Below are 26,707 nucleotides of genomic sequence, written 5' to 3'. Positions count from 1 at the left end.
CTCCTATGTCTGGGCACTGCTGGGAGGACTCTGCACACACCCCTCCTGTGTCTGGGCACTGCTGGGAGATATAGGCACACACCCCTCCTATGTCTGGGCACTGCTGGGAGGACTCTGCACACACCCCTCCTGTGTCTGGGCACTGCTGGGAGGTCTCTGCACACACCCCTCCTGTCTCAGGGCACAGCTGGGAGGACTCTGCACACACCCCTCCTGTCTCAGGGCACTGCTGGGAGGACTCTGCACACACCCCTCCTGTGTCTGGGCACTGCTGGGAGGTCTCTGCACACACCCCTCCTGTCTCAGGGCACTGCTGGGAGGACTCTGCACACACCCCTCCTGTCTCAGGGCACTGCTGGGAGGACTCTGCACCCACCTCTCCAATTTCACAATATGTACGCTCATGACATGCACGGATGTGGGTACGCTCCATGCATTCGAGGTGGGGGTACGTGTCGTACTTACACTGTTGGGGTGGGGGTACGCTCCATACGTACGCGGGTGGGGGTAGGGGTCGTACTTACACTGTTGGGGTGGGGGTACGCTCCATGCGTACGCGGGTGGGGGTAGGGGTCGTACTTACACTGTTGGGGTGGGGGTACGCTCCATACGTACGCGGGTGGGGGTAGGGGTCGTACTTACACTGTTGGGGTGGGGGTACGCTCCATGCGTACGCGGGTGGGGGTAGGGGTCGTACTTACACTGTTGGGGTGGGGGTACACTCCATACGTACGCGGGTGGGGGTAGGGGTCGTACTTACACTGTTGGGGTGGGGGTACGCTCCATGCGTACGCGGGTGGGGGTAGGGGTCGTACTTACACTGTTGGGGTGGGGGTACGCTCCATACGTACGCGGGTGGGGGTAGGGGTCGTACTTACACTGTTGGGGTGGGGGTACGCTCCATACGTACGCGGGTGGGGGTACGGGTCGTACTTACACTGTTGGGGTGGGGGTACGCTCCATACGTACGCGGGTGAGGGTACGGGTCGTACGTACACTGTTGGGGTGGGGGGTACGCTCCATGCATACGGGGGTGGGGGTACGGTCCGTACATATCCGTACCCATGCTATGGAATGCTTGTGCGGGCCGTACCCAGGCCTTTGCCACGTGGGTACGAGCCGTCCCGCCATTGTTGGGGTGACGTGGGTGTGGACGTGGTACGACTCGTACCCACGCTCTTCAGGCGTGGGTACGGGACGTACCTGTCTGTTGTGTTGCCGGTTCGCGTCGTGACGGACTTCCGTTGTGGGGGTGGCTGGCTTAGCTGGACACGCCCCCACCCCCTCGTAGTGACCAGGGCATGGGAGTCAGGTATGTCCAGGGCATGTGTGCTGTGTGACTTTGGTGGGGGGTTTGTGGCCTGCCACCCCCACCCCACCCCACTTTCCCCCCTCCCTTAGTTGTTCTGACCTTCTGCGGCGTCTGCGTCGTAACCTGTAGAGGAGGTCGACTGCTATGAGGGCTGGGATGACACGTAGGTTCGGGTCCATGTCTGTCCGTCGCGTACTGGTCCTCCTTGTTCGCGTCGTCCTGTCTGTCCGTCGCGTACTGGTCCTCCTTGTTCGCGTCGTCCTGTGTGTCCGTCGCGTACTGGTACTCCTTGTTCCCGTCGTCCTGTGTGTCCGTCGCGTACTGGTCCTCCTTGTTTGCGTCGTCCTGTCTGTCCGTCGCGTACTGGTGGTCCTTGTTCGCGTCGTCCTGATTTCCTGGCAGTTTTTGGCAGCCGGAAAATAATCACCGTGCGGGATGACGTCGGTGAGAATCGTAATTCCTGGTTCGTGAATGGCAGGCTGCGAGCGTCCCGACGTCAGGTCGGCGCTTTCCCGGATCGCATTTGTAGGTTTATTTTGTTCGGTCGGGGTTTTTTACGATTCGTACGGAAATGGTGTTCCCGTGCGAATCGTAATTCCATGTTTGTATATTTTTACGACCGGGTACGCGTCGGACGGAGAATATGCTCCGTCCGACGGTTCGTACCCGGTTTTTACCGGATCGTAATTGGCACCACATTTGTTAGACTGAAGATTAGAGTTGCTCTAATAGGGTTGTACTAATGAATATCAACACTAAGAATATATATATATATTTTTAAACTCTTTTTATTAACAAAGCTCGAGAGACCATATCATACAAAAGCATTGCCATGAGTACATCAGTTATCGAACACAGAGAATCCATGACAACACATTCATGAATAAAGCGGGCAGGTGTGCTATCTCCTGACACATCGCTAGTCTCCCGCTCCCAGCCCTCTATACCTTCGCCACAGCACCAAGAATATTGAGGTACAAAAATTTCAAGGGACAAAATATGAAACGGTAAGTGCATTTAAGGAAGTACAGATATACTCTTCCTAACTCCACATCTTCATACCTTGGATATACATATACCACATGGGTACATATTTGTGGAGTTACATATAGAAAATCTAGACTTATTTACCTTTTGATGTTTTATTTTTGATTTTTTGTCTTTGATATTGTGTTTCATCTGGACATCTAATTCGAACCTGCCTGATTTGTCCTCAAAGAATCCCCAAGAAAAGCCAGATTTTGTCCTTTGTAAGAGCAGAAAGGACGAAAGTCCATGTGGTTCCCTTTGTCCGAATGTCTGAGGATTCCCGTTTCGCACTTTTCTTCTGCCAGTCCAAGTTGGGTTGCTGGAAGGAAGTTTCATTAAGTTTTGAGAATTTCTTGGTCAAGGAGTTGTAGGATAGTATTTGGACAAGGGCAGGAGAAAGAAATATTTCACAAATCACAAAGGAATCTCCTGAGTAGTTATAGAGCTTTGGTCTCCCTGTGGAAATGTGCCTTTTTAGGGGCACATCGGTGCAGGATTCCATGGGTCCTTAAACCAACAAAATAGAGATTGGCACTGAAGCTGGAATTCAAATAACAAGTTTATCAATCACTCATGAGTGGGACCGAGTCCACACAGCACTCGCAAGTGCTGCCTGAGGTAGTACCTGGAATACAGAGACCATGGTGCTTATATACACCCTTTGTTGCAGAGTAAACATGTAGTTACAAATAGAAGGTACAAGCATACACAGGAATAGTTACAGCCAGACATGGGCAGATGGGAAATCACTTAGTTAGCAAAGTGGGAGGGGGAACAGAACTGCTTACAGTTGCAAGACACAGTTGACAGTTATTTCTTTAGTCAGGTGCATTCTAGCAGCTACAGGCCTTTTCTCAGCACATATACATTGCTTGAGCTGAGAATAGAAGGAGTTAACTAAAGCTGATGACTCAAGCAGAATAGAAAAGCAAGCAACAGTGAAGACGGAAGAGTCACAAGGCTAACAAAATGAATGCTGCAAACAAGATGGCTTCAGCTCATGTTAACAGCAATTATTTCCGATTCCCACATCCGGATCAGTCAAAGAAATTATGATATCTTTAAAACTGATTTTTGGTTCTCACCAAAAAACTGTCTCTTTTGCTATCACTGCTTCACCTAACAATACTGTCTCCCTAAGAGTTCTGTGGCTGGGACACAAAAATCCTCACAAACACTGGGAAATGAAAAAAATGCCTTTATCCTCCCAGTTTTGTCATACACATTGTTATCTTTCTGGGGGGTGCTGGCCTCTTAAGGCATTTTAGCCTGACAGTCACTCTGATTCTAGAATGATAAAGTCTCTCCAAGGAATTTCTGTCCAATGCCATCAATATGCTGATCTTTGAGAAACCGAAAGAATTAAGTTTGCCCCCCATAGGGAAGTTGATTGTGATATTCCTGCTGAACTAGGATCGAGTGTTCCATTTGAAAGAATCCATTTCCTCTCAGAATCTGAAAAGGAAATCTTTAGGCAATATCTGAAAGAAAATTTTCACAATGGCCTTATTACACGATCTGCTTCTCCTTTTGGAGCTTCGATGTTCTTCACACCTGGGATTGAACAACACTACTATCAAGGGGCCCGATTCACAGAACTAACTTAAGACAAAATCCTAAACTTACTACCATTTTGGGATTCACAGAAGGCACTTACTCATTTTGGTATTCACAGAAGGCACTTATTCATTTCGGTATTCACAGAAGTTAGGACTCCTAACTTTAGGACTCCTAAATGCCTTCTGTGAATACCGAAAGTCTTAAAATTAGGATTTTTCTCAGTTTAGTAGTAGTAAAGTTAGGACTCCTAATTTTAGGACTCTTAAATGCCTTCTGTGAATACCGAAAGTCTTAAAATTAGGATTTTTCTCAGTTTAGTAGTAGTAAAGTTAGGACTCCTAACTTTAGGACTCCTAAATGCCTTCTGTGAATACCTAAAGTCATAAAGTTAGGATTTTTCTCAGTTTACGAGTAGTAAAGTTAGGAGTCCTAACTTTACTACTCCTAAACTGAGGGAAATCCTAATTTTAAGACTTTCAGTATTCACAGAAGGCATTTAAGAGTCCTAAAGTTAGGACTCCTAACTTCTGTGAATACCGAAATGAGTAAGTGCCTTCTGTGAATACCAAAATGAGTAAGTGCCTTCTGTGAATACCAAAATGGTAGTAAGTTTAGGATTTAGTCTTAAGTTAGTTCTGTGAATCGGGCCCAAGGATCGGTGACACCTTTCTTTTTATTAAGATTGTTTTGGAGTTTATGAAAGGGGCAAAGATCTTCACAAAATTAGATCTACAAGAGGAATATCATCTTATATATATATAAAGAAACGAAGGGTTCAAACAAAAACACCTTTCACTACCTCTGGGCCATTTTGAATACAGTGAGGCCCTTTGGATTGAGTAATGCCCCAGTCATTTATTAGCAGTTTATGGCTCAAGTTTTTTCTCATATGCTGAATCAATTTGTAGTCATCTATTTGGTTGATATTTTAGGTTATTCTTAGGATCCAACAATGCATCATCGATAACGTCAGCAATTGCTTAGCAGGTTTCGATAACATCAACTCTTTTGTAAGCCTGAAAAAATGGTTTGGAACTTTGTCACATTTTCTGTCAGATTGCAAAATAAACTATTTTATTTGTGAAAAAGCACTGCTTGCTATGAAATTGGCCTGTTCTGGTTGGAGACGTTTTTTGAGGGGCGCTTGAGAGCACTTTCAGATTCAAATGGATCACCATATTTTGAAATGCCTTAGGAACATGCCGTGCAGGAAGAGCCGGACTGGCTGGAGTGGGTACCGGGCATTTCCCTGGTGGGCCATCAGGGTGGGGGCCGGTTTTAGACCCCTGGCGGGCTGTCTATGTTACCGGGGGCCGGTTTACGGCCCTAGAAACAAAAATGGCACAAATCATTCCTTCCGCTTGCACCCCTCATGCCCCCCACCCCTCCCCTGGGTCAGCCAAGCTATTTGCTAGGGCTGGTTTCACTTCCCAGTCCGGCCCTGCATTCAGGAATAGTCAACGGGCTCATTGGGCATGCTTTTTTCAGTCAACAGATTTTACTGTTACTCATATTCCTGGCTCAAGAAATATTCTTCAAAATACAGTTGTATGAATCCTTTAAGTTCCTTCATAACATTAATCCTATGGCTTTCAAGCTTCAGGTACCTTTGAATTAGAAGATTCATCCAGTCTTTCATTCTTCCCAATTGAAATCATATCATTTGGATCCTTTTCAACATCTTTTTTCTCTTCCTCTATGAGTCTTGGTGAACAATATGCTAGAAATTGGCGATTTTTGAATCTTTAGAAAGAAGCTGCAGCTTTGGTTTGTTGGAAAGGCTATCTGCTCCGCGAAATGTCCTGGAAGTTGCCATTTCTGTTCATGCCTCAGTGTTGATACTTTGATTCTTCAGACAATTTCCAGATAATCCTGGAGCTTCTGGAAGGAGCCATTCTCTCATGCAGATGCCACTGCATTTCCTGGTACAGCTGCTGTCTTGACCATCATTCAACATAGGGTGAGTCTTGGGTGGATGAGATGCCTTTCTTTCTCCGCACTGCGAGTCACCGTATTCTCCTTTGTAATTTACCTGGTGGCGGCTGACCAGCTGGTGTGGTCCTCCTTTGTGGCATTCTTTTCTGATGGGGCCTTCTTGCAGACAACACATCCTACTCCATGGGCCTGCCTGGCCTTCTCCTTACAGGGTACCTTGGTGAGGTCACTGGAGAAGGTAATATCAGTCCCAACCTAAGATGGCCAATGCCTGGAAGTTACTGAAAGTCTTTCCCAAATCAATATGAAGACAGTATGACTTCCTGTTTCCTGACAAACAAGAGAAGGTTATTTTTTCTACTCATTAAATGACAACACTTAAAGTAGCTGTTTCATTCGGTTCTTTGCTCCTGAGTTCCTTTCTTAACCTTTGCATGTTTCCCTTCCTTTATTTCTCTGCACAGCAGTAGTTGTCTACTCCTTGCCTTTCCTTTTTTGTATCATTGTTCACAATGGTGACTCCAGCTTCCATCCATCCACATATTCTCCAGCCCACTGGCATCTTCTGGGGCAAGTCATTTCAGCTTTTTGGAGCTATCGTGGATTGCTTTTGGAGATTTCTGACCATTTGGCTTTTTTTCCCTCTTTGGGGCTCCTTCCGGCAGGCACTGTCCGCCTGGCTCTTTTCTCTGGCAGCGGCATTGCGGCCACTGGAAAGGGTCGCCCTTATCTCTGGCACAATAAGTCTGGGAAGACTACATCATTCAGGTGAGAAGTAGAGTAAGAAACCAAACCGGGCATCAAGACGTGACAATACTTCATGTACTGAGTGAGCGCAGTGAACAAGTCTGAGCCCTGAAAGTGGGGTTTGGGGAAATTCTTCCCCCAATACATTTTTGGAAGAAAAATAGTGTGTTTTACAACACATTTTTTATTCTAGAACCTGTTCTAAACAGTAAATGGATAAAGATTGCAGACATTGCTGCATGGCTCAATGAATGAATCAAAGAGGAGTACGGATGCGCACAACTTAAATTAGGTCTTCTTGGCTAGTGACATAGTTCATTGAGTTGGCACACCCATTCTTTGGCTGGATTGGCCATGAGAATGAAATGTCACAGGTGGCATTTTAGCCAGCACTTGATTTTGAATCCAACATACTAATTGATGGTTGTCTTGAAACTTGGCAAACCCTTGAGGGGGGGCGCTACCCTGCCCCAGGGAGGCTAACGGGCCATGCCTTGGGCCTGGAGCCCTGGCCCACAGGGGCCAGGCCTCCCTAGCAAAGTCAATGGCTTTGCTTGCCTCTCATTGGGAATTACTGGGACTCTTCAGCCTGGAGGGGCCCAGACTCCTTCCCGGTCCGACACAACCCTGTTTGGAGTAGGGAAAGTGGCCCTGTTCAGTGTCTGGATCCTTGGCCTGCAAGGATTGGGCCTTCCAGATGAAAGTCATGGTTTCTTCTGCCTTTCACTGTTCAATTATTGGAGCTTGAAGCTGGTGAAGCTGGAATTGCCCCAGGGTCCTCCATGGTCTAACGACACCCTTCCATGGAAACGAAAGGCTGCTCTGTTCAGTGCATTGGGGACCAGGTCCCATCAGGTGGAAGTACTGGCTTCAACCAACTTCTCGCTGGCCATTCCTGGAGAGAGCTGGTTACCCCTGAAGAGCCCCAGATGCTTCCTCAGTCTGACGCCACCCTGCCCTGTGTCAGGAAGATTGTGTGCTCTCTGTGGCTGGCTGCTGACAACCCAGCCATGTGGCTCTGGGATTGTCATGGGTGATTTCTGCCTTCCTAGAACTCAGCCCTGGTTAGATGAGGTGGTTTAAATTCCTCTGATTTACAGCCTCTGGGCCTAGCAAAGAAGCCATTTTCATTGACTATTAAGCCCCTACGAAGTGGAGGCTTATGGAACCCAAGGAAAGCAACAAAAAGCAGACAGCTGTACTGTCTGGCACGCCATGTATCTGGTACCTCAACCACCTACCTGATGGCCGACGGCCAGCCAGTGACCAGAATATTCCAGCCCCCACCCAACAACCAGATCAGTCATGCACGCTGAGGACAGGGCTCAGGAGGCTCTTCCAAAAGCCACGCACTGTCTTGCCTCCCAGTGACTTCACTGGTGAATGCTCTGGCTATCAGGTCAAACTGCTAACCGTCAAAATAACGTGCCTTCAACCTTGCAACTGGCAGCGCTGGCGTGAAGGAGAGGTCCCCTTGCTGCACAGCATGTTTCAGGGCTAGTTGATTCAGCAGCTGTGTTGCTATACACTCCTTAGTGGATTTCAGCTTCCATGGCCACGTCCTGCTGTCTGTATCAGCCAACCTGGCCCTCTGTTCATCCTATAGCACCAGCTCTGCTTACCAAAAGTGGCCCGCTATGCATTCACATTTGATGCCTGGCTCCATTGTAGTGAGCTGGGTTTCTTACCCATTTAACGTTTGAGAAAAGTTTGAGATTGATTGCTTTGCCGCAAGAACTCTAATCATTTGCTGTACCAGATACAACCGTGGTTTCCGAGTACCATCTATCCTGAGGGAAACTTCAGAGGGAGCCAGCTACTTGATGGTTATATTCGTCATTTCCCTATACCAGGTTAGATTACTGTTGTGCATGTCACAACTGCTATGGACCTCCCCCAGAGCTTCCTGTGGCTTATCCCTGCTTAGGCATGGCTCACTAACACATGCTCATGCTCCTCCTTCCCAAATTAGCTGACGAGACAGGTCCGTGGTTCATCCACCATGAGGCTGCAGAAAGATCCCACCTCAGCCATCACACACCCTCCTCACCTTCATTGCCCCACCAGGTTTCATTGCCTCTCTGGCTCGCACAAGTTATACACCTTAACGGGTAAGCAACATCACTGTAGACCCCTAGCACCCAGAGTGGGCATCCCTCCTGGTGTTGTGTTGCAGTCGGGGTGCCCTGAGCACAGTACGCCCTAGTCGACAGGCATGCTAAGAGCAGGGTGCCCATCCCTCCTCACCGCCCCTTCAGCCCCCAAGGGTAACCAGGGTGATTGCCAGGGGGAGGGTGCAAAGGCAGCCAATCTTTCCCGGGCCTGTGAATATGGCAAAGTTGCTGTCAGAGAGCTGTAACTCTTTCCACCGGAGTATGGAACCACATGCCACAACTAAGCTTTCACAGTTTACCCAGAGCATATTGTGGTGCTCCACCAAAAGAAAGTGCACCCTGTGGTGGCCCGGTGCACCTAGGTGGCGGTCCAGCAGAGGGAAGCAGCTCTCCCAGGGGACCAACCTTCTCACAGCATTGAATCTCTGTGCTGAATGCACAAATACCACTGCTTAGCTTATGACGGGTTCAAACCCTCTTAAACTCTACCTTAAAAGTTCTTTTCAACTTTCCCTTATACTACTTATTCTATCAGTCTTGCACCGGAATTTATCCTTAGATGAAGTTTACCAGCCACTTTGGACTGCGTTCCAAGAAGACGCAGATGTGCCTCCAACCTGCTGTGTCTCAGGTTGTGCAGTCCTGTGGAAGCGAGATGTGATCCCAGAAGATAGTTCCCAATGCCACCTGACCACTGACTAAGTCTGAATTCTGACAGAAGATTGAAATTGTGACAGTGCTCAGAGGAAAGGGGAAGTGGATTAAAAAGAGAGACAACTTCCTCCTATAATCTGGGTCTTCTGAGTGTAAGTAATTGTCACTGCTCCCCCCTCAGGCCACTATGGAATGTGTCTGTGTATGTCTAATAAAATAAAAGCACATAAAGGAAAATAAGTAGGGGATACGTCTGAAACTAAGTTTAAGAAATAACACCCTCTAAAAGCTAGCTTGAAAAAAAGACTTTACTCTTTCTCACTTAAGCTTAGGGTGTAGACACAACAGCATACCTATGGATCCATGGAGCCAACAGATCTTAAGATAAGATCTGATTGGCTGCCACCAAATCGAAAACTATGCGACAGCAGCAACATTAAGACTTGGGACTCAGTCCCTTGTCCTGTTAAAAATGTTAAGAGGTCTCACATCAGTGAAAGTTGAAGTTATTGGCGTTGCAAATTATGCTTGTTTTTCTGTAAAAATATCCCAGCAATATCAGAAGTAGGAAAAGCAAATGCACTAAGCAAGGGAATGATGCAGTAGGAAAGGCTGTTACTAGGTCATTCTGTGGGTGCAGTGCCCTATGTGACTAATAGAGGTCCATTTACAACTCCACAGAGACACCTATTAACAGTCTGTGGTACTGCACCCTTTTCTTGCTTTGTGGATGGGGGAGATGCAGTGCCGAAGCTGCAAGTAAAAGCTCGAGAACGTAGTGTTGTGTCAAAGAAAGGAAAGTCCTGGTATGTTACTGAGGCTCTGGGCAGGTACTTTCCCATCTGGAAGTTTTGTGTTTTTTCATGCATTGGTTGCTGTCTTTCCCTCGCCTGCAGCCACAGGTGAAGAAGGGAGAGCGACTGTCTGTCTCAACACTTGCCAGGGTGCTTTACACCCTTTGGGCCCCAAGGACAAAGCATGGACTGGGAACTAACATAGACCCACCCGGCTGCGCCCCCTTGTCGCACAGAGAAGTGGGTAATAACACTGTTGGGTCTGTTCCTTGCCCAGGTACCCAGTGGGGTCAGGCAAACACAAACTTATTCTGGCCCTTTCCACAGAGCTGTGCAAATGCTGCACGCAAGCTAGTTAAGCGAAGTTTCCCTGGTTCTCTGAAGACGTGGCGGGCAATTTGAAAACAACAAAAAAGTGTGTCACGACGCAGTCCCACCCTGAACTATAACAAACTGAATGGCATGAGTTTATTTTATTGATCTGTTGGGGGGTGAAAAATTGAGCTAGGCTCTCATTGAAGAGAACTAGCGGCATACAGGCTACAGCCATCTGCTGCAAGCACACAACGCAACTGAGCAATCTTACATAAATAAAGCTCCTTGTGTGCACTGAGTTGACCCCGGTGAACAGTACTCTGCTCAAATGCACTTAATGCTGTTAAAAATGCAATTTACAGACATGGTGACGCGCTCATATACTAACACTATTGAAGAATCAGGGGAGAAATCATAAATCACCCAAAAACACAACAATAAAAACAAATGAATAATTAGTCACTGCTCCGCTGGGTGAACTTCATAATGTTCTGCAAAGGCTTTTTGTTGATATTTTTTGGAGCTTAGTGATGTCCCTAGAAGGGGGAGGGATATCATCAAGCCTTTTTTTAACGTAGTGGGAGGCCTCAGGGAGTGCACTACTAGCTGGAGCGCTATGCTCTTCAACCGGAGTACCGAGCCCCTTGTGGTTGGTTCTATGGCTGCACTTTGTAACCTGAAAACTGTTAAAAAAAACCTCAAAGTCGTTAATTTAAAAAAAAAAAACGTATCACATTTGTATAAGACAATCACTTTTGTTAAACATTGCACTGTGTGAAAGAATAAACGATGCATATAATTGCAATCATTGGTGGTATTCTGACAAAGAAAATAGGTGTGCTTTATATAAAGCCAATAGGCTGTAATTTTATAGTTTGATGTTGTGGTCTGTTGACAAAGTAAGTATGTCTGCCTCAATTAAAATGATACTCTTTCTATTAGTACATCATATAGTCAGCCGTGTGCACCAGCTTGGTGTGGGCGCCAGACCTGTGCCCAACTCCCATCCTGAGCCCAAACCTCTCTAACATGGCTTGTGTGCAGAGAGAGGTTGAGCACCAGTGGGGTGGTTGGGTGCAGGGCCTGGTCATGGACGAGGCCCTGCAGCCAACCGCACACTTTGCATGGCTGAGTGCACCGGGGGCCATTACCAGCCTAACACAATCCAATGGATGAGCCTCCAAAAGAAGGACTACGGTGCCCGGAGCAGCCAGCGAGTTGGTGTCCTACAAGTCACATTTCCTGTCCCCTCTGCTGGGTGAGGATTTGGTGCTGGACTCTTCCTTCTTTACTCACTGTAACTGATGGAATCCAGACAAGTTTCATTTCCTCCACTTAGTAATATACTTCAGCAGGTTGCCACATCTGATCTGAGATCATAATCGGATGCTGTAACATGAGGTAGCCAGACTGATCCCTGGATTTTGGAGGGCCCCCCTGCAGAGGGGGGAGAGCTCTTTTGCACAGGGTGGCCATGGCAGAGCACCAGTTCCTAGGTCAGAAACAGAACCCCACTTGGGCCAGCATCAAAACTGGCACCTGTGGGCAAGCAAGGGGCTTTTCCAGCCACAGAAGTGGGCACACACCACAGTGCATATGAACAGCAGTGGGACACCACAGGCAACCATGCATGACATGCAGCCAGGCACCCTGGATTTTCATGCCTGTGGCAGACTGGGCAGCTACTCACCCCACCTGGTGGGTAAGGACAGTCACACCAATTGCGAATGGGTGGGGCCTACAATGGGCAATCAGGTCTGACCTTGGGGTTTTGAAAAGGATACACCTGTGACTGTCCTAGCCGTCCTGGGACATTCAACCAACCCTCAGACTGGAGTAGTTCTGGGAGGAGGCGTTGGGACTGGAATCTTGGTCTAGAATCCAGTAATACCTGGAATGTTATTGTTGAAATGATCGGGCAGTTGGCTGTGATTTTTCTGCCTTGTCGGTCGCATACCTAACTGTGTGTAACTGCATATACCTGCATTGAAGTTTGGAAACCTACCTGTCTTCAGTGGTTTTCCTTTCACCATGGCTTCTAGGTGTCCAGCAATTCACAATAATTTTCACAGCTAGCTGTGTTCTTCATCAGTGCAGGAGCCAAGTGATGCCCTGTCAAGAATCATGGGTATCTTATGTAATGGTCACCCACCTGTGAGTATTGGAGAGACGGCTAGATGGCTCGGCAATCTGTCAGGCTTCCCCTCTGGGATTAAGCCTCTGTGATTCAAGGATTGTTTCCAGGCACTCAGCGCAGGAGTCACACTCTGCGGCACTAGTTGCACCAGCAGCTTCCACAGAAGCAAATGCAGAAAGCTGCACAGCCAATGCTCCAGATGCCCAGGCAGGACAGCACAATTCTTCAATATCCAGCTTGACCTCACGGGATCGGCCAACCAGGTAACTAGAAAGGAGGGACGTTTGCTCCATCTGCAGGTTGGCTATCTGCATACCATCAGGGCGGGTGGGAGCCATGACTCATCTCCTGAGTGACAAGAGTCCCTGGCTAAGGTGGCAGCCCGGGCCATTCTGATGGACTTAGGGCCCCCACTTGCAACAGTGGGAGGTGCTTGTTGAGAAGAACCAGGTTCCACTCCCACCATAAAAGGGTTTTCATGACACCTGCTGGGCTGCACCCAGGCTGCCAGCTTGCACCTCTACCCCTCAAAGTAGTTCACACTGCCTTCAAGGGGCATGGCGTTAGACAGGAGCTGCAGCAAATTTGTGCAGACACATTCCTGAGTACTCTATTGATTTCCTGTTTAGGCTAAGTTAAGAAGCTTATATAGCGCAACAGCTACCCACTCGGGGTTTCCCAGCACTGGTGAAATGCTTACAAGTTTACCCATAGTTGTTCGAAGACAAGTTCATGTATTCTCTCTGGATCTTCAGGGATCTCCCACAGTTTCCTGAAGACATGTTTCTGGGTACTCTATGGATCTCATCGTGATGTGCTTCTGAGGCTGTATCTGGTTCTATGAAAATTTGTTCCTGGGCACTCTGTGCTCCTTGTGATGACAATCTCCTCGGCGCTTCGTGCTTTTGTGTCGGCATTGTGATGAAGTATCTGCTTGTGTGGTTGATAAAGGAAAGTTCGATGCTTTAATCTCGCTTAAGGTTCTCATGAGGCCCTTAATGAAGCTGTTGCTTGATAGAAGTAGCCCACATGCCCCTTATATGGCTTTGTTTGGGTACAGCTCAGACATGGCTATAATTGCTGGAGAACAAAGCCCAACACAATCCCTAAAGGAAGTTAAATCACAAAACTACACAACAGTGTTATCTTGGTGGGATTAGGGTCCTGAGTGACAAATAGTGGGTCCCGTGCTCTTCATGCTACTAAAGTCAATCTAGCCTGGTCTGATGAGGGGTGAAACCCCGAAACCGGTCCCAGGATGCTTGTGTCCAGTCCCGGGAGGACCTGGCTTGGCAGTTCGGGCTGGACTGTTCCCATGTGGAACAGGGTCAAGACTGATTTGCATATGGCTGGGTCTAAACTGGAATGGCATGGGGAGCAAAAAAACGATGGATTTAGGCCCAGATCTCTGTACTGGGGTGAATGTATGACATTGTTCAGTATTCTGTCCATCAATTGTTCTTTTTCTCAAGTTTTCTTTTAGCACTCGACCGTGTGCGCCAAGAGTCTCGGGCCACATTCGAGTGCTTGCAAGACTTCTGCCACCGCTAGCGAGCTCCTGTGAGACTTCGAGCTCACTTGCACCGCATCTGGCTGCAACAGCACCAATCTAGTACCGATCGCAACTGCAAATAGAGCAGTCAAGCAGCTTTTCTGCCGGAGATGCAGCTGAGAGGCTTTTAGAGTGGATTTCCTTCTCAAACTGTTTTTTGGAGTTGTTTTCTTTTGTGCTAAAAGCCTTTTTTTAAACTTTTTTTTTCAAATTGGAAGGAAGTGCTCCAGACACTAAGCCCGGGTAATCAAACTCTACCGTTAGCAGAGTTTACGGATACGGCAACTCCACTTTCCAGGGAGAATGCGGAGTTATGATTAAACTCCACACTCCGCAATGAAGTGTAGCTTTTTGGGGGGATCCGCGCTCAAAATGTCATTGCGCACGCGCGGGTGCGACTTGCCGGGTGCTTGCGATCACCCTAGAGATTTTCAGGGCTTGTTGCAGGCACCATTAGATTTGCTAGCTGGCTGCATGCTCCTGTGACATTTTGCAGTCGCCAACGCGTTATTCAGGTACGCCAGCGACTTCCGGCGGATGTTTTCTGTAAATACGTGATCACGAACGTGCAGGATCTACAGCGGCTGCATCTGGGGAAGAATATCTCTTCAAGAAGCATCAAAATCTTACATAACTGATGATTTGGAGTTAAAAACCTCCTCAAATTGACATTTGGCTTTTTTTTGTGAGAGGAGTCTTTTCTTTTTTTCCCCTTTTTTTCAAACTGGAAGAAACTGGCTCAGAGTCTCCAACTTCCTATTCCTGTCCAGCAGGCTCCTCCCAGTGCTTTGTCCATCTTCTGGTCACTTTTCATTTGGATTTGGAGCTGGAAGGATCACTCTTTGTGTCTGCTTCATATCCCATGGGATCTAAGGACTATTTGTATTTGAGATATCACAAGTGAGTTGAAAAACGGATGTTGCTTGTTTGATTGGGGCTATGCACTTGGATTTATTTGTACTTTTAATAGATTTTTCAAATGTATTGTGGTGGGTGGCCTGTTGTTTCAGTTGTGGCCTAGTGCATCTTTGCATTTCATTTTTCTTCTTTTGTAAAGGAAGAATGTTTCACAGTTTACTACATTTGCAATATTAATTTAATTCACTATGTGGCCTTGTCTGCCAATTGGCCTTCCAGCCAGTAGGCCCAGTGCTAGTAATAGGTACATGAAACAACTGTTTCTGTGGTGTGTGTTGAATTTGAAACAGCATTTAGACCATGGATGAATGTAGATTAATTACAAAAAGTTTATTTTGGTGTTATTTCACGTATTTCTTTTCCTGCAAACAGTGTATAGGACTAGGTTGGGTAATGCTTTTGAAGGATGTGTATTGTTGTAAACAAGTTTTTTTTGGCCCTGTTGTTTTTCGTTTTTGGCATTGCTTAATTAATGCTGTGTTCTCTGTTTTACCATGCCTCCATTGTCTGGCCAGTGTGTGTGTGTGTTTGCCGTAGGCTACCATTTGACTTTGTTCCAGATGCCATGGGGCGACTGGCCAGAACCCCTTTTGTATAGTCAGTGGACTGTCTATAGGCCTGCATTTGCTCTTTGTTTTACAGGCCTCCTGCTTTTTGTTGAGAGTGACCATGTGGCTGGCGGCCTTTTTGTGTAGCCATCCAGTGTGCTTATGCCATAGGCCTGCATGCATTCTTTGTTTTCTAGGCCTCCTGCTTCTTGGTGTTACTATGTGGCTGAGGCCATTTTGTGTATCCAGCCAGTGTGCTTTTGCCATAGGCCTGCATGTCTTCTTTGTTGTGGCCATGCCTTTTGCTGGTTGTTGTAGCTGTGACCATGTGGCTGGTTGCCAGTATGTGTAGCCAGCCAGTGTGTTTTTGCCATAAACCTCCATGCGTTCTTTGTTTTCTAATCCTCCTGCTTCTTGTGATGACCATGTGGCTGTGACCATTTTGTGTAGGCAGTCAGTGTGCATTTGACATAGGCTTGCATTTGTTCTTTGTTTGTTACCAAGACTCCTTGCTGGTTGTTGTTGTTAATATGCATTTAATTTAACTTATTTGGACAGGAAAAGTGTTGCACAATTTAGTGCATTTTCTCCATGTTTCCTGATACATGTGCAATATTCTTTTTGTTTAATTTGCTATGTTGCCTAGTCTGTCAATGGGCCTTCCAGCCAGTAGGCCCAGTACTAGTGATCAGTGCATGTTTCTCTGTTGTCTGTTGGATGAAGCAGCTTTTTTAAGTCACGGATGGATTTGGATTGCAGTACAAAATTTGTTTTTTGGTGTTATTTCATTTTTTTAGGCAGACAGTGTAGGTAATGCCTTTGGAGGATGTCTGTTGTTAGAAACACTTTTAGCCCTGTTAATTTTCGTTTATGGCATTGCTGAATTAATACTGTTTTCTCTTTTTTATCATGCATCCTATGTCTGGCCAGTGTATGTTTGCCATTGGACACCATTTGCCTTTGTTCCACAGTCCATGTGGCCAGGGGCCATTTTTTATACAGTCAGTGTCCATGGGCCTTCATGTGTTCTTTGTTTCCAGGTATGGTCCTCCTGCCCTGAATCTTTGAATCTTGTCATTGAGACCATGTGACTGGCGGACATTTTGTGTTCCCACTAGATAGCCAGTGTGCTTTCCCTATTGACCTGCATGTGTTCTCTTGTGACCATGTGGTCGGTGGCCATTTTATGTAGACAGCCAGTGTGCTTTCCCTATAGGTCTGCATGTCTTCTCTCTGTTCCCAATTCCTTCATGCTCAGTGTTGTTGTTGATGATGATAATGTGGCACTGGCTGGCAGCCATTTTGTATGTCCAGTCAGTCTGGCCCTTTACCATGGGCTGCATGGATGGTTGAGCAATGACATAGCAGTTTATTAACTTATTATTATATCTTTGAGGATAACTTCACTTATGTATAATTTGTTTTAAACCATTTCTCAATTTTTTTATTAATTGGTCAGTTATATATATATATATATTACCTACTGGCGGACGCCAGTAGGTAGTTATAGTTAGGACCAAGTTTCCATAGGAAGAGCATTTTTTGTATTTGCTTATAACTTTGGCGTTGTTTTCCAAACTCATTCTTTGTTCATATCAGCTCCTATGTGGGAAGTTTGGGGGTGATTTGTCAAGGAGGGGCTGAGAAAAAAGGGGGGTCCCAAAACGTGTTTTCTCTACGTTAATTTATTTCCATAGGCAACTTTAGACAAGGCTACAGGTCGAACGGATGAACGGAATTACCCCAAATTTGGCAGGGAGAAGGGTCTTGGTCTAGAAAGCACGCTTTTGTTTATTTGGTGTAAATGCGTTCAGTAGTTTTTGAAAAATATCGAAAGTTACAGATATCGATATTTGGGAATTCTGCCATCTGATTGGCTGAGGCGTTAAGAGCACGAGCTTGCTGCTTATTGGTTTTGAGCGCTGCGAGCGGTTGCAACTAGGAAGCGTTCACCGCCATTTTTTAATTCAGTTGAAGCGAGTAAGGGGAAAAAAGGGCGAAAAGAGTAGGAAAGAGGAGGGTAGGAGCGCTGTGAGGTCTGTGGGGTGGTTAGGGTGTGCTTTACAGGGAGTGTGAAGCGATGTATTCACCCCTACCGGTGTGAAAATGCTGTTTTGCCCAGAGTGAGATGGTGCTGAGGTAAGGTGCCGGTACACTCGGGGATAAAACCGTGAGCTGATTGCCGTAAACTGATGTGCTCTGGGCGCTGTAGGAAACTGGCTGCTGTAGCATAGCTGTTCAAGTGGTGTTAGTATGGGTTTAGAGTACAGCGGTGTGAACTCTGGGGTCGTTAGGGTGTGCTATACAGGGAGTGTGAAGTGAAGTATTCACCCCTAGAGGTGTGAAAGTGCTGTTTTGACCAGAGTGAGATGATGCTGAGGTGAGGTGCCAGTACACTTGGGGATGAAACCGTGAGCTGATTGCTGTAAACTGATGTGCTCCTGGCGCTGTAGCATACTGACCGCTGTAGCATAGCTGTTCAAGTGGTGTTAGTATGGGTTTAGAGTACAGCGGTGTGAACTCTGTGGGGTCGTTAGGGTGTGCTATACAGGGAGTGTGAAGTGAAGTATTCACCCCTAGAGGTGTGAAAGTGCTGTTTTGACCAGAGTGAGATGGTGCTGAGGTGAGGTGCCAGTACACTTGGGGATGAAACCGTGAGCTGATTGCTGTAAACTGATGTGCTCCTGGCGCTGTAGCATACTGACCGCTGTAGCATAGCTGTGCAAGTGGTGTTAGTATGGGTTTAGACTATAGCGGGAGTGGGAAGCAAACTACTCACCCCTACCGGTCTGAAGACTCGAATGGAATCTTTTAGCAAGCAGGAATAAAGAAATAATCGTGAAGAATATAATGCAGAATGTTGCAATGCCACAGAAAACAAATGGTGAAATCAGGTGTGTTTAAGAAAGTGGCTGTGTGGGATAAAGTGATGGAGTCTGCAAGTTATATAAAAAGTGTCTTTATGTAAGTGCCATAAATGGAACCACTGGTGCAAGAGCTAAGGCATCCAGCTGAGACAAACTCCAACCGCTTCTGCTGTAGTCAAACCTAAGCTCCTGCATCAGTCAATTCCACATTACATGTTACAGTTGAATGTGACATAAACAATACCTATTAGACATGAATGACTGTAAATTGTAGAATGAAAATAAAGGTAGGATACGATTACCACACTGTGCCAACCAGTTCCTAAACAATGCCATGTTTTTTGATCTTGTTCGCCAGTTCGTGAGCAGAGGCTGAGGATGAGCTAATTTGTGTGAAAGGGCTTCGTGGATAAGAGGCAGGCAGAGAGACGTGTGTACAAAGAATAGATATGGTTTCAAAATGGATGTCGGGTTTAGGCTAATTTAGCAAGTAAATAGCGTATTTGCAAAGGCCATACATCATCCATCCCTGGTTAGTGTGGAGAGGTAAGGGCCAATAATGAAAACACAGTTCAAATGCCTAAGCATACTTAGAAAGTTATTATATGAAAATAGTTGAATTGAAGTGTATTAAAAAATGTAATAGGAAAAAGTCATAAAGTTGGAAAAAATCAATCCAAGAATAAAGTTAATTTTTACAAGTCTTGGAGATTTCAGTCCAGAAGTTCTTCAGCGGCTTGAGATGCGTAATGTTCCAAGAGGCGATTGTTGTCATCGTGTGAGAAAAGCGAAGCAATCCAATTCATATCCTTGAAGGGACAGTAATGTTCCTCGAATGTTGGAGCGGCAATTTGAATTGGCAGGCAATCTGCGATGTTGTCAAAGGTTGCACGTTGCAGGAGATCTTTCGCGGCTGCACAGAAATCCCATTCCACCAGGATACCTTTTTGCATTGCATCCGCCATTGCTTCACTGCCCGAACAATCAAGTTCATGGTTTTCAAGATACTCCATTACCTGCTGGATATCGGGAGCGTTTGCTGGGATGTTGGCAAAGCATAGATCCATTCGCCAGTCGATTGGGCAAGTTTTTCAATAAAAAGATGGTTGCAAGCAGATTGTATATCTGTAAATAAATGTCATGTTGTAGCTGGCTCCGATAATAGATAGAGGCAGGCAGCCGAAAAGTTGTTCCATTTTTTCACGGTATTGATGTAGCTTCGTGTAGAGGCGTATTCTGTCGGACATGCTTGTTACCACACGGCCATTTTTAACAAGCTAAAATAGTAGTAGGATGGCCGCAGACAGAGCAAGAATTATGGGCACTGTTGCTGTTATTCCAGAGATGATCGAATGAATTAAGTCTGGTATTAGACTAAAAACAGTTTGAAAGCCTGTGAGAAGGCCGGAGGAGACAATGTTAAAAAAGTGTGCCAGACCTTAAATGTCACATGTGTTGAAAATTGTGTAACAATTCACAAAGTGTAATGGGAGGTTCGTATTTAAAAGGGAGTGTATTTTACTTGAAGTTCGTGCTATTTGCAGTCGATAAATTACTTTTGGAGAAGTGAGGGACACTTCTGTTTGAAACAAAAGCGCTTTCCGTTTGCTCCGTTTAATAAAATCTGTTTTCAAAGTAGGTATTGAAGGCCAAGTTGAAAATTGGGAGTTACTTTGTGTGGGTGGGAATAGAGATTGCCAGAGGAAGTTATCCGGTTTGAAACAGTAAGGACATACGGTATGCCAACTCACATTGCGTAGCAGTCCATGTTATTAAGAAGCAGATAACTGCCGTTAGAAAGCTGTGTGAATGTTGGTATGATTGTGGGAGTCAGCGTGCTTTTAAGAAAGCACGCAAGATTGGGGGCTGTAAGCTTAGAAGCGTCGTGCAGTTGGACATTCTTGCATAATAATGAATGACTGCCATTGTGGTCTCACTTTTCACCTGTGAGAAAAACTTCAGTATCCTCTTTAAGACAGCGATATGTAAATGGGAGAAACCACTCCTCATAAATAAACGCACTATCTTATATAATCCCATACAACATGACAAACAACATGTACACCTAGCAGACACAACGACACTACGTACTGTGGGAACCGTGCCTAGCCATGTACACAAACCAAACATGGCATGACACCTCTGCCACACAATGCAGAATGCGGGGAGAGATGGGAGCAAAGTATGTGCGAAGGTGGCAAGTCATTCTCGATTATAAAAGTATACAATGCAAAGTGTTGAGGGGATGAGCCGGAGAGACTTGAGTATGCAGAGCACAGACATTTACATGTCAACATACACTGATGGTCTATTGAGTGAAGTTGACAGTGGATGTAACCATGATAGTACAGTCAGTAGGGAAGATTACGAAAACATAGCGCATACTTCCCCCCTCCCGCCCCCCAAATCTTTAGCGTAGTGGGCTGGCTCGGCGAACGCAAGGCTAGCGTAGGGGTATGAATAAAAGGCACGTTTCTCTGAGTGTTGTTCTCTTCCGGAATGGCGAACATGTCTGTCAGGTCTGCGCAGCTTACACCACTACGAGGCTGACGCCGTGAGCGAAGGTGGTTGCGGGAATAATGCTCTCAGCCTGCTGCTACCCAGAAACCGTCATGGCCGCTGTGACGTACATATGCCCCACAGTTCACCTTTTGACAACGTCGTATGTGAAAGAGGGCCCACCACATGCCGGCGGAAGCTTTTGGGCCGAGGTCTGCGAGCTGGGAAGGCTCCTGAGATCAACGCTGGCTACCGCGACACCGGCAGACAGTGCCCAGCCTGAAGCCCAGCACTGTGAAGTTCTCTGTATACTACTAACACAGTAGTCGAAGAGGTACCAACAGTGGAACGGTGTCTTGATCCCACAATGGACGATGTTAGAACTGCATCTGAGAGTGCAGATGAAGGTACTCCTTTCGACCAGCTGTAACCAACTCTAGGTCCCAACAGTGGAACGGTGTCTTGATCCCACAATGGATGATGTTATAACTACATATGAGAGTGGAGATGAAGGTACTCCCTTCGACCAGGTGCAAGCAACTCTAGGTCCCAACAGTGGAACGGTGTCTTGATCGAACAATGGGCGATGTCTGATATTACCTGCTGCTTGTTAATTTTCACAGAAGTCCCTGAGTTGACGTGGATCAGACTCTGTGCTTCCGTAGCTAAGTGCTGCACATGATTATTGTGCTTGGTTGACACCAGTCGGTGGAGTACACCGCGGTACAGCAGGTCCGAACAGTGGAACGGGGTCTTAATCCCAAAATGGACGATGTACGATATTACGTGCTGCTTGGTTTTCACAGAACTCCCTCTGTTGAGGTGCATCAGACTCTGCGCTTCTGTAGCTAACTGCTGCACATGATTATTGGTCTTGGTTGACTGCAGTCGGTGGAGTACACCGTGGTACAGCAGGTCGGAACAGTGAAAAGGGGTCTTGATTCTGTGATTGAGGATGTCAGAAGTTAAAGTTAGTGATGGTTTCTGTGTACCCACTCCCATCAGGTGCAACCAACTCCGTGCTTCCGAATCCAACAGCACATGGCTGTGAGGCAGTAATGACCTCTGCCTCTGGCCTACACTGCGGTCAGCATGGCTTACAATTCAGATCGAGTGGTGATTATTTAATTACAGAATCCAGTAGGCAACTAACTACAACGTCTATTGAAATATACACAATAGCCTTTTAGTATACTTGCTTGAAGAAGTTTTTTAAGATGACTTATAGGTCTAGTACAATGACCAAATTCTTCTTGGTAGTGGTAAAGAACACTGAATAACAGGGTACACAGTGGACAGCAGAGATCGCAATTCAAATTTTTTGATTTATTTATTGCAGAGTTTTGCGTAATTTATGTTGTTGTATTTTGTGAAGAGGACGCGAGAAAAAGTATTCATGGAAGACTGTGTTCACTACTGCTTTCAATTTACACTGCAGACAGCAGTGTTCACAATTCAGATTGAGTCGCTATTGTAGATGACACAGTCCTGTAGGCAAAAGACATTGCTCCAGTGTGCTCTGTCCGCACCACGCATACGCATCATCACAGGGTCCGCACACGGTTTTGTTGCTTCGCGTACGGCAAACTGGGCAGCTCAAGTCAACGCCACGTGGCTGTGGGCCATTGCTGATCGCTCTCTGGCCTACACTGCAGACAGCAGTGTTTACAATTCAGATCGAGTCGCTATTGCAGATGATGTAGTGTTGTAGGCAACAGACATTGCTCCTAGTACGGCCCACCCGCAGCACGCACCATCGCTGGTTGTGCACATGCTGAATGCTTTTGATGTGGCTATCTAAGTGCACTAGACCTAATGGACCCTTTATGATACAATCTTTGTATACCACAAGTTATGGTTGTTTTACGATAGAATCTTTTCTGTATTATTTCACATCTAGTGTCCCTACTTTACTGCTGCACAAACAATTGACCCTGTTGGACCCGGCCTCGTGGTGAGGTCCTGAACCCCCCTACCGGACCCAACAAGGGCCACCCCAACCCGTCGGGGCCCCTCTGGATTGTACCCCGCTACCCGCACCAACCTTCACGACGCGACCCGCCCCGGCCGCGGTCCCCGTGAAGCCCCGACATCGAGGCACCAAGATCCGCCAGGAGGGGGTCGAGTGGCCACTCCACAGATCCCGGAGGAGGAGAGTTTCGATGGGGCCTCCAGCCATCCCCCAATACCTGGTTTCGATCGCCCTCCGGCCTCCCTGGGTGCTGGCGCCCCCTCCCGCTGGGTGTCTGGACTCTCTCAACCCGGCCCCTCCGACCCCCCAGGCGTGAGGGTCCGGGCATCAAAGGGCTCCAGATCTATATCTGGGGCAGGCCGAAACCAGGACGGGAGTTGTATCCTGGAGTCAAGAGCCCTGCTGATCGGATCGCGGCTGACCCTACGGAGAGAGACTCATTGCCTGGACCTCGGAACTCGAGCCCTGCGGACTACGTCGCGGCTCCCCCCTTTTGCTGAGAAGAAGACCCTCACGGAACCTCGGAGCCCTGCTGACGTCGTCGCGGCCCAACCTCACTGAACTAACCATCGGAGCCCTGCTGACCTAGTCGCGGCCCACCCTTGCTGAAATAATCATCGGAGCCCTGCTGACCTCGTCGCGGCTCCCGGAACATCCCCAGTTCGAGGATTAAGAACTGGCCACCGAGTATCCCCGTACCAGGCCGGTACTGAGACTGTCCCGCTACCCATCCCTGAAAAGACTCTGAGATCTTTTGGATCCCTCGATCCGCTTGTAAATATTGCCACTGAACCCTGCCGGTAATACTGATAAAGATTTGTGAGAATCGATACTCTTGTTGGGTCCTGTGTGGTGGGGTTGCTTGGCTGTTACGATTATAGGAGAAGGACCTCGCCTAGGAGGCCTCTCAGCGGCGCTCGGCTACTCCCCTACGGAAAGGAGGCTCTCGGGGGCCCCCGGGGGTCACCCTTCCAACAGATCCTTTTATTATTGAATCTCTGTGTGTGATCCAATGATTACTGTTGTAGTTGATGCTAGCAGCAACCATTCTCTGAGGGCTGCTTTACATTCACCCCACACGCATCCAGCACAGACGTCACTGGATATGTAACCCCAGTAATAAAAAGGAGTCAAGCGCACATGCCCGTACCCACTTCCACCATCTATCTGTGTCCCTGTGTTCATTATGTATGCATGATACTGCCCCTGGGCCGTACCACATTACATTGTGCTGTGGACAGCGTATGCAACCATGTTACCTCTGGCAGTGGGAAAAAGTTCTGTTATGTAGCTTTTAGATGCATGGCTATCACAGGTGGAAGGCTGCTTTACAGAGCATGAATATTGATGAAGATGATGGTTGCATGTTGTGGGTACTGTCAGATATGTGTACATAGCAAAACGTTTTCAAAAAAGCTCTGTAAGCAGAAGAGGAGTCTCTCATCAAACTCTGTATAGAGAATGGCGAAAATGGGTGGGGTCCTCCAACTGTTACAATGGGAAATGTTATGAACCAATCAAATGCTTTTCTTTAAGGTCACATGGCAATTGTGCAGCGAGCGCGCAAGGAGGCCGCACCCGACGTGATTTTGAGAAAATATTACCATAATATAAGTTTATTACAGTTAGAAATATATAAATGTTTAAAATATTTTAGATTATTGCTTGTTCTCATATACACTTTAGGCTCATTTAGATATAGTTTTGAGACAAAAAAAAATGAGGGAATTGCGTTCCCGGCACGACACCATTCATCTATGACGTAACACAAGGCCTGGCAGCGTGCACTCGTCGCATATGCAACGTGCAGCGGGTGTGACCCCATACGTACATGACGTAAGGCGTGGCTTGGTACTGGGTACCCGTCGCATACCAAAGTAGCTACTGGCGCGACCACATACGTATATGATGTTACGCAGGACTCGGTGCCACGAACCCGTCGGATACGAGATGCGCATCCTTTACGAGTTTTGCAATATGATGGATAGGATTGTGGTGCTACTGGAGCTTGTTACACTACTGGTACGGGACTTCAGTTTTCTCCCAAAAAAAAAAGATATACATACTTTTTGTGGAAGATATAAAACATAACATATTTTTCAAATTAAAAACAAAAAAGGATAATAGAGTTCCAAAGTATTTTTTTTAAATAAAAAAAATATAGGTTTTATAAATATTAAAATATGAAATTAACATTTAAAAATCCCTTGAAATTCACTGAAAAAACCATAGGTTTTACAGATGTTATAGTTAAGAATTAGCATTTAAAAAACCTTTGAAATTCACTGAAAAAACCATAGGTTTTACAGACGTTATAGTTAGGAATTAACATTTAAAAAACCTTAGAAATTCACTGAAAAAACCATAGGTTTCAGGGACGTTATAGTTAGTTGGACATTTGACTCATATAAAACCAGAGAAATTCGCCCGTTATAGTTAGTTGAGCTAACTATAACTCGCGCGCCCGCAATGCACTGGTGATGACGTCACATATTACATCACTCATGGCATGGTCAGTGACATCACTGATGACATCTCAAATGACATCACTGATGACATCATCCACCTGATAATCTGATGCACATACTGATGGCCTAATATAAACTTTGATACACGCACTCTAAAATACAGACTGCTATTTTTGAAACCATACACACAACAATGCCAGATACTACATACCACCCATTATTTCCTAGGTCTACACTCACATCCACTCACGTATACATGCAGTTACTCATCAATACAGTACTATAATATGCACTCATACACCTATACATACAGTCACAGTCCGCCACTCATCCATAGAGTTACTCACAGTCAGTCAGTCAGTCAGTCATGCAAAGAATCAATCACAAACCCATTTACTCATGTATACAGTTATACACACCAACTGCATTATTTATACACACACCACATCACTTATTTATGCAGATACTAACACATACTTACTGTCTCATATAATCACTGATACAAGCAGACACTTTTATACACCCACTCCTTCAAATAACTTACTCTCACATATAGTAATTTATATACTCCAACACTCACATATACCGCCTTAAAACATATGTAGTTACTCACACATATACCAGTGAGACATTCATTCACTCACCAACACACCCATACACACACTAAGTCACCCCCCCACCCACACAGACACTCAGGCACTCATACAGATACTCAGACAACAAATAAATAACCCATATAGACACTCATGTAGCTACTCACCCGCTTGCATCCGCTTATACACCAACTGAGACACAAATACAGACCTTCACATAGTTTAGTCACTAACCCATACATTCAGTAACACATGTTCAATCACTCAGTTATACAGTCAGGCATGCACCTACTAAATAATCCATTCATGGACTTGTAAATTCACTCTTTCTTCAATACACCTTGGCATAGATATATATAAAAAATATTTAAACTTTACAGAAACACACATTCACTGGATGATGTCATCAGTGATGTCATCAGTGATGTCATTTGAGCTGTCATCAGTGATGTCATCAGTGATGTCACTGACCATGTCATGAGTTATGTAATATGTGACGTCATCACCAGTGCATTGCGGGCGCGTGAGTTATAGTTAGCTCAACTAACTATAACGGGCAAATGTTTCTGGTTTTATATGAGTCAAATGTCCAACTAACTATAACGTCCCTGAAACCTATGTTTTTTTTTCAGTGAATACATATATATATATATTTTGTATTTGTTTAATTTTTGTTCATACAATTTTCCACTA

Source organism: Triturus cristatus, chromosome 3_2 (genome assembly GCF_964204655.1).
Source record: "Triturus cristatus chromosome 3_2, aTriCri1.1, whole genome shotgun sequence".
NCBI lineage: Eukaryota > Metazoa > Chordata > Amphibia > Caudata > Salamandridae > Triturus > Triturus cristatus.
This window is presented reverse-complemented; position numbering follows the sequence as displayed.